This window comes from Eubalaena glacialis, chromosome 16 (assembly GCF_028564815.1).
Source record: "Eubalaena glacialis isolate mEubGla1 chromosome 16, mEubGla1.1.hap2.+ XY, whole genome shotgun sequence".
In the NCBI taxonomy this organism is placed as follows: domain Eukaryota; kingdom Metazoa; phylum Chordata; class Mammalia; order Artiodactyla; family Balaenidae; genus Eubalaena; species Eubalaena glacialis.
This window is the reverse complement of record NC_083731.1, coordinates 42,960,923-42,971,012: the sequence shown is the minus strand read 5'-3', so window position 1 is coordinate 42,971,012 and position 10,090 is coordinate 42,960,923.

Genomic DNA, 10,090 nt, shown 5'->3' with positions numbered 1-10,090 from the left:
AGGAAGGAAGGAAGGAAGGAAGGAAGGAAGGAAGGAAGGAAGGAAGGAAGGAAGGAAGGAAAGAAGGAAGGAAGGAAGGAAGGAAGGAAGGAAGGAAGGAAGGAAGGAAGGAAGGAAGGAAGGAAAGAAAGAAAGAAAGAAAGAAAGAAAGAAAGAAAGAAAGAAAGAAAGAAAGAAAGAAAGAAAGAAAGAAAGAAAGAAAGAAAGAAAGAAAGAAAGAAAGAAAGAAAGAAAGAAAGAAAGAAAGAAAGAAAGAAAGAAAGAAAGAAAGAAAGAAAGAAGGAAGGAAGTAATTACACAGCACAGGTCATCTGAGGATTTTTCTGCCAGGCCATGTGATGGAGATGATCAAGGTCATATTCCTTGCCACTGTTTCTCACTGTTCCTGAAAATTAATCAACTCATTTGAAAGGATAAAATTCCCTTCAGAATTTAGATAATCACAAATGAATGAATTCTGCCCTTTTGTACAGGGCAAAACCCACTTAGTTTTTAATAAGAGGCTCAGTATTATAATTGCAGCAACATCCTGCAAATTGAAATTGCAAGCCTTTGTTTCATCCCTTCACTCCAGACCTTTTGCAGTCAGTGGTTAACATTGACGTTTCATAGATTAGGATGAATCAAGTGACACATGACAGCCCAGCAGTAAAACAGAAACACTGATGTTGAGTGGTGAAACTTGCTGTCCAACTCAGCAGATGAGAGCAAATTTAATCTAAACCGCAATCAGGGAAACCAGGGCCTTCTCACAAGAACTTGGTTAGACAACATCCATCCCTCTGGTTGGGTAGTTCATTCTGACTAACTGTATGCACATTTTTTTATTTCTTTGCTTCAAGCATCTAATAAAACCTACTTTTCTGTGAAATACACTTTGAGGAATACTGAATTAAGTTTTAATTCCTTTTTTATGGAATAAAACATATGAAGCTGAAGTGTTCATATACATAGGAAATAAATGACACGTTTATTAATACAGAAATGTTTTGTTAGCAAATAGAGATATTTGATATGAATTTTATATTATTAGTGTTTTTGACATATGAATAATATATATTTGTTATATTGTGGCTACTTGTGATGGCAGTTCTCTATTTGTATTTCTGAAATCATAACTTTCAATATACTAAGAATGTACACTTTTTCTTTTTTCTCTGTCTTCCTAATTCTTAATATTCATGTTTTAGAATCTCATTAAGAGTTCTTATTTTTTGATCCAATTCTCCCTCCCACTCTATTGGATCATTCTCTCTTACTTCTATCCATGTTAACCCAAGATAAGAATACACTGAGGACAATCTCACTGTAGATATTTGCAATGGAACATCATTCCAGTGGATATTAAATAAATCTCCCCTCCACCTGAGAATTTCATTCACTTCCTTCTTCATCAAGGCCTTTCCTGGACTGCCTTAATCCAAAATAAGTGACCATCCTGTCACTTGCCTTTCCCTATCTCTTAGGATCTACTTATGGGTTAGACAATGCTATGAAAGTGTTCCTAAATATATTTACCTATACACATTCATGGAGCTATGGAATTTTGTCATAAAGGATGAGTTTTTAAGCCTGAATTAAAGAGGGAAGTTCTAAACAATGATATAAATACATCAGAACAAAAATTTTGATGTAGTCCACTGGTCTATTTTTGCTTTGGTTCCATATGCTTTTGGTGTCATATACAAGAAATCATTGTGAAGACCCAAGTTAGGAAGGTTTTCCCTATGTTTTATTCTGGAGTTTTACAGTTTCAGGTCTTACATTTAAGTCTTTAATCCATTTTGTATATTTGTGTATTTTTGTGTATGGTATAAAGTATGTATGCAAATTTATTCTTTTGCATTTGAGTATTCAGTTTTCTCAGCAACATTTATTGAAGAGACTATCTTTTTCTCATTGTGTATTCTTGGCACCTTTATCAAAATTGACCATACATGTGTGAATTTATTTCTGAGCTTTCTATTCTGTTCTATTGATTTCTGTCTGTCTTTATGACAGTACCATACTGTTTTACTTACTGTAGCTTTGTAATATATTTTGAAATTAGTAAGTGTGATGTCTTCAGTTTTATTCTTTTTCTTAAAAATTGTTTTGGCTATTCAGAGTCCATTTTAGTTTTATATTATTAAAACTGTATTTTCTAATTCTGTAAAAAATGCCAGGACTTCCCTGGTGGTGCGGTGGTTAAGAATCGGCCTGCCAATGCAGGGGACATGGGTTTGATCCCTGGTCTGGGAAGATCCCACATGCTGTGGAGCAACTAAGCCTGTGTGTCACAACTACTGAGCCTGCACTCTAGAGCCCACGAGCCACAACTACCAAGCCTGCACTCCACAATCACTGAAGCCCGCATGCCCTAGAGCCCACGTGATGCAATTAATGAGCCCACACACCACAACTACTGAAGCCCATGTGCTCTAAGGCCCACGTGCCACAACTACTGAGCCTGAGTGTTGCAACTACTGAAGCCCATGAGCTTAGAGCCAGTGCTCTGCAACAAAAGAAGCCATCACAATGAGAAACCCATGCACCACAATGAAGAGTAACCCTCACTTGCCACAACTAGAGAAAGCCCATGCACAGCAATGAAGACCCAATGCAGCCAAAAAAAAAAAAGTGCCATTGAATGGGAAGAAAAAATTTGCAAGCCATATATCTGAGAAGAGGTTAATATCCAAAATATAAAAGGAATTCTTACAACTTATAGGGAAAAAAAAACTATTAAAAATGGGCAAATAATTTGAATATGCTTTCTCCACGGAAGACATACGTTGGCCAATAAGTACATGAAAATATTCTCAACATTACTAGTAATCAAGGAAATGAAAAAAAAAGTTATCACCTTACACCTGCTAGGATGGCTAGTATCAAAAAAATAAGAGATAACAAGTATTGGCAAGGTTCTAGAGGAAAGGGAAGCTTGTACACTTTTGGTGGGAATGTAAACTGGTTTAGCCACTATGGAAAACAGCATGGGAGTTCCTCAAAAATTAAAAATATAACTACCTTATGATCTATTATTTCCACTTTGGGATATATTTATCCAAAGGAAATAAAATCAGCATCTGTACTGATTCTTATAGATAAGAATTATCTATACTCTCATGTTTATTACAACATTATTTACAATAGCCAAGATATGGAAATAATTTAAATGTCTATAGACAGATGAATGAATAAAGAAAATGTGGTTTATACAAGCAATGGAATATTATTTAGCTTAAAAAAAATGAACTCTTGCCATAAGTGGTAAAATGGATAAACATGAGGAAATTATGTTTAGTGAAATAAGCCAGTCACAGAAGGACAAATACTGCATGATTCCACTCACTCATGTGGTTTAGAATATAGTTATACACATAGAAGCAGAGAATAGAATGCTGAAGGCAGGGGAATGAAGAGTTGCTATTCAATGGGAGTAAAGTTTCACTTATGAAAATGATTAAAGTCTAGAAATCACCTGTAAAATAAATAAATAAATAAATAAATAAATAAATAAATAAAAACAATACCCAGTAATAAATTATAGTTGCCTCATCTGTGAACTAGCAGATGAAGAGAGAGGAAAATGTGGTCTATTTCCCACTCTTAAGGCCAATGTCAAATGTTGGGAATTTTGGATGTGGTTCAATGAACCCCAGAAGTCACATAAATCTTACCAGTGCAGTAAATAACTTATTCTCCCAGTAAATAACCACAAAGGGGAAATAGAAAGAAAGGATAATTTCATTCTAACTTATCTCTTTCCAGTACAGTGGGGAGAAAGCATTTCCCCCTACATAGATTTATAAGGCATTCCATTCAACAATAAGCAGTATTAGAACTTCACACTTCAGTGTCAGTCACATCTCTATTCATGTTAAAATCAGTTACTATATATAAATTCTTATCTTAATTGACATCTCTTAAGCATCTTTATATGTTCTTTTTTTTTTTTAACTATTAATTATTTGCTTCCACAACTGATCTCTTCTCATAATTTCCTCTCACTTTCCTCTATTCTGATAGGTCCCTTGAATTCCAGTCTTCCTTAATCCTCTCACCTTTCATTCTTCTATGCTATTAGTGTTTAGTAATATTTTCCACGTTGTGGAAAATATAGAAAATAAAAATATTTGTTTTGGGCCATTTAGTTAAAAGAAAATTGCTTAACCCTGAAGATGACAGGTTCAGGGACTAATAACTGCTTTAAACCCAACTTATGCATCATGAGGGCTCAAATGATCAATATCTCGGCAGCCTTCTAACACATTTTAACACCCTTGTATTCAGTGATAAACTGGTTGGTGTTTGGTCACATTTTATTACTGATTAATCTCATTGAAATCTTCAAATATCATCTATATGTTATCAGTTTCCATATCTATATCTCCAGACATGAACTCTCTTTTGAGTTCTAAGAACTATTTATGCAACCAATATCAAACTTATTTACTTAGATATCCATTAGTAATCTCAAATTTAGCCATAACAAAAAGTCAGAATATCTGACTTCTATGAATTAGATGTTAGTAACATCTCCCCCAGTTATGACAATCAATTGTGGCAATCATTGTGACATTGCCAATGTCACCAGGCTGTGGGGGCAAAATCACAGCCAGTTAAGAACAACTTCATTGAAATGTTCAGCTCAAAAAATGAAAGCCTTTTAAAAGTCCTTTTAAAACTTTTTACCCATCATTTTAAGTGCCTAACAGCTCATTATTTAATAATTATTAAATTGTTTAAGAACTGTGTCAACTCCTTTTGAAATATTTCAATTGTTTTTCAACTAATCATCATCATTTTATCTTCTGAAAGTTGGAATGAATCAGTTTCAGTTATATCATAGTAGTGCTTCTAAAGCACAGAGTTGATAAAGATACTATCCAATTAAAAACCTTTTAGTAAATCCCAATCACTAACAGGATAAAGCCTTCAACATGGCCTTTGCTCTGAAATACATGAAAGTCATATGATTAGCCCCTTCACTCCCACTTAATTACAGTACCCTGTGAAGAGTCTTAAAGCAATATACAGAAAAAAATTAAACATTGAAAAAAATATTTTCAAATTTTAAAAAATTTGATTAACAAACACACAAAAAAAATCACTGAAAATAAAGTCTTTATTAGTGTAAAATGCTATAAAGAGATCAAAAATTAAGTTTGAAAAGTATACATTTGATTTATTTAAAAATGCAATTTTCTTTAAGAGGTTAAAGCAGAAGTGAGAATTTAGTTGAAGAACAGAAGTTGAAGAATTAATAAACTGAGACAGTAAGGGAGAAAAATTTTTCAAGGACTTTGGTTGTAAGAGAGGAAAAATAAAGTTTTATATAGTGCTGATTTTTGAGTAATGATTGTGGTGTTTCTGTGTTTATTTTAAGGTTGAAAACACTTGAACAAGTTTGGGGATAAGAATAATTACAAGAAAGATCAAATGGGGCAGATAATGATTCCATTTAGAGTAGAATTCCAAGAGGATAATCAGTTCAAGATTAGGGAAGTTTTACCAAGTCCAAGCTCCTATTGCTCGCCAATAAATCTAGAGATGAGATGAAGTGTTGGGGCAAGGAATATCAATTTTATTTAGGGTGAGGGTCAGGTGCTAAAGCTCAGACTCAGAAGCTCAATCCCAGTGAGCAGACCAGGGTTAGGTGAAGAAACAGCCTGAAGAGGTCAGGCCATGGCAACTGAGGGTACACTAGGAAGAAGCCTGGGTCCACCAGTGAGGCAAGACACCAATACTGGGAGGTGCACAAGGTTAGGGGTGGGACAACCATAAGAACTTCTATCTGTGTGAGTGCTCCCAGGCAACAGGACACTGCCTACAGGAGCTCTGGGGGTGGGTGTGAGTCACCATCATCATCTTGGGCTTCAGAGGCAGGCACTGGTCACCTCTTCCAGGCCCACGGACAGATGCAATGTCCCGCCCCTGCTGACCCAGAAGGGCGTGGACAGCTCCCATAACTAGAAATTCCACCAGCGGGTCACAGGACATGCCCATGCTGTCCAAGGAGGGCACAGATAGCTTCTGCAACTAGGAGGTCCATTGGCGGATGCCGGGACCTGCCTCATTGTTCCAGGAGGGCACAGATAACTCACCCCACTAGGAAGTCCGAGAGCAAGTGCCAGGACCTGCCCCCACTGTCCCAAGTCTGCGTGGAAACCTCTCACTACTAGGAAATCCAACAAGGGGTGCTGGGACCTACCTCACTGTCTGAGGAGGGTGTGGATATCTTCCCCAACTAGAAAATCCATCAGTAGGTGCCAGAACTTCTCCTGCTGTCCCGGGAGTGTGGATAACTCTCACTACTAGGAAATCTGCCAGTGGGTTCTGAGACCCATCCCCCTATCCTAGGAGGGTGCAGATAGCTCCCTTCTCTAGGAAATTCCCCCAGAGGAGGAGGTGAAACACTGCTGAGCCCCAGGGGCTATGTGACTAAGGAAGAAGAGCTGAAAACTCTCCTCATGGCTGTGTGAACTGCAGAGTTACACCACTGCTGACAGCCTCCTAAATTCAGCACCTGCAAAACATCCAAAAGGACAAGTACTCTTGCAGCTAAGATGGGTCTGGCTTTAGCAGCTGTTGGCTTTGTGGGCACATACACATGGGGGTAGGGCCAGACTAGAGTTCAAGCTGCCTCCATAGCTCCCACAGCAGGTCCAGGTGCATGACTACTGCAGTCCTGGGAACTGACCTCAGTGGACCTGTACCAGTGGCCAGGTGAAAATAATGCCTGAGAGTCACCAGGGCAAATTTCTTGCATACCCCCAGTTAAGGCAGGACTGAGAGCAGTGCCAACAACAGTACACTTTGTGAGCCTGCACAATGAGTGAAACAGGACACAATAGAGCACATTCACTGGTGAACAACTCCAAAGGAGGAAAACTCAGTGCCCTCTCCCAGTGGGTGTACTCCAACTCCACCTACCTAACACTGCAGATCAGAATCACAGCTAAGGAACAGATCTGGGGGCCTGCACTAAAACAACTAGGGAGCAGGTGCCACCTGTGATAGGACATTGACAACCAAGAGCAAGGGGAGGTCCCAGCTCAATATCTAGGACAGGCACTGATCATCACAACACCAATGAAACTGACTATCAAGGGGAAAATGGCACAAACCTCTGGACCAACTTCACCCACAAGGAGGCAGACACCAGAAGCAAGAGGAACTATGATACTGCAGCCTGCAGAAGGGATATCACAAACACAGTAAGTTTGACAAAATTAGATGACAAAGAAATATGTTGCAGATGAAGGAACAAGATAAAGACCTACAAGAACAACTAAATGAAGAGGAGATAAGCAATCTATCTGAAAAAGAATCCAGAGTAGTTATAGTAAAGATGATCCAAGTTCTTGGAAAAAGAATGGAGTTATGGATCAAGAAGATACAAGAAAAGTTTAACAAAGACCTAGGAGAACTAAAGAACAAACAAACAGAGCTGAACAAGACAATAACTGAAATGAAAAATACACTAAAAGGAATCTAAAGCAGAACAGATGAATGGATGAGTGAACTGGAAAACAGAATGGTGGAAATCTCTGCCATGGAACAGAATAAAGATAAAAGAATGAAATGAAATGAAGACAGTCTCAGAGACTTCTGGGACAACATTAAATGAACTAACATTCGAATTATAAGGGTCACAGAAGAAGAAAAAAAGAAAGGGCATGAGAAAATATTTGAAGTGATCATAGTCAAAAACTTCCCTAAAATGCAAAAGGAAATAGGTACCCAAGTCCAGTAAAAGCAGAGAGTCCCATACAGGATAAATCCAAGGAAGAACCCATCAAGAAACATACTCATCAAACTAACAAAAAATAATACAAAGAAAGCATATTAAAACCAACAAAGGAAAAGCAACAAATAACATACAAGGGAATCCCCATAAGGTTATCAGGTGATTTTTCAGCAGAAACTCTGCAGGCCAGAAGGGATGCAAGGGAAATTTAAAGTGATGAAAGGGAAAAACCTACAACCAAGAATATTCCACCCAGCAAAGATCTCATTTAGATTAGATGGAGAATCAAAAGCTATAAAGAAAAGCAAAAGGAGAATTGAGCACCACCAAACCAGCTTTACAACAAATGCTAAAAGGACTTCTGTAGGCAAGAAAAACAAGAGAAGGAAAAAAAAGAGGAAGGAAAGAAAAAAGACCTACAAAAGCAAACCCAAAACAATTAAGAAAATGGCAATACAAACAGACATATGGACAATTACCTTAAATGTAAATGAATTAAATGCTCCAACCAAAAGACACAGGCTGGCTGAATGGATACAAAAAGAAGACCTGTACATATGCTGTCTACAAGAGACCCACCTCAGACCTAGGGACACACACAGAGTAAAAGTGAGGGGATGGAAAAAGATATTCCATGTAAATGGAAGTCAAATAAAGCTGGAGTAGCACTACTCATATCAGACAAAATAGACTTTAAGAGAAAGACTGTTAAAAGAGACAAGGAAGGACACTACATAATGATCAAGGAATCAATCCAAGAAGAAGATATAAAAATTCAAAATAAACATGCACTCAACATAGGAGCACCTCAATTTAAAAGGCAAATGCTAATAGCTGTAAAAAGAGAAATTGACAGTAACACAATAGTAGTGGAGGATTTTAAATACACCAATGGACAGATAGATCATCCAGAAAGAAAATAAATAAGGAAACACAAGCCTTAAATGACACATTGAACCAGATAGAATTAATTGATATTTATAGGACATTCCATCTGAAAGCAGCAGAATACACTTTATTCTCAAGTGCACATGGAATATTCTCCAGGATAGATCACATCTTGGGTCACAAATCAAGCCTTGGTAAATTTAAGAAAATTGAAATCATATCAAGCATCTTTTTCAACTACAATGGCATGAGATTAGAATACAATTACAGGAAAAAAAAACTATAAAAACCACAAACACATGGAGGCTACACAGTATGCTACTAAACAATGAAAGGAAGAAATCAAAGAGGAAATTAAAAATACCAAGGAACAAATGACAATGAAAACATTATGACCCAAAACTTATGGGAGGCAGCAAAACAGTTCTAAGAGGGAAGTTTATAACAATATACTCTTACCTCAAGAAACAAGAGAAATCTCAAATAAACAATGAACCTCACACTTAAAGCAATTAGAGAAAGAAGAACAAGTAAAACTCAAAATTAGTAGAAGGAAAGAAATCATAAAGATAAGAGCAGGAATAAATGAAATAGAGACAATTAAAACAATAGCAAAGATCTATCAAACTAAAAGCTGGTTCTTTGTGAAAGTAAACAAAATTGATAAACCTTTAGCCAGACACACACACACACAAAAAAGGGAGATGACACAAATCAATAAAATTAGAAATGAAATAGGAAAAATCAAAACTGACACTGCAGAAATACAAAATATCATAAGAGATTACTACAAGCAACTATATGCCAATAAAATGGACAACCTGGAAGAAATGGACAAATACTTTGAAAGGTACAACCTTCCAAGACTTAACCAGGAAGAAATAGAAAATATGAACAGACCAATCACAAGTACTGAAATTGAAACTGTGGTTAAAAATCTTCCAACAAACAGAAGTCCAGGACCAGATGGTTTCACAGGTGAGTTCTATCAAATATTTAGCGAACAGCTAACACCTATCCTTCTCAAACTCTTCTAAAAAATTTCAGAGGGAGGATCTCTCCAAAGCTAATATGACAAGGCACCATCACCCTGATACCAAAACCAGACAAAGATATCACAAAAAAAGAAAATTACATATGAAAATCACTGATTAACATAGACACAAAAATCCTCAAGAAAATAGTAGCAAACGGAATCCAACAACACATTAAACAGATCATACCCCATGGTCAAGTGAGATTTATCTCAGGGATGCAAAGATTCTTCAAAATATGCAAATCAATCAATGTGATACAACATATTAACAAATTAAAGAATAAAAACCATATGATCATCTCAATAGATGCAGAAAAATCTTTTGACAAAACTCAACACCCATTTATGATAAAAACTCTCCAGAAAGTGGGTGTAGAGGGAACCTACCTCAACAAAATAAAGGCTATATATGACAAACCCACAGCATACGT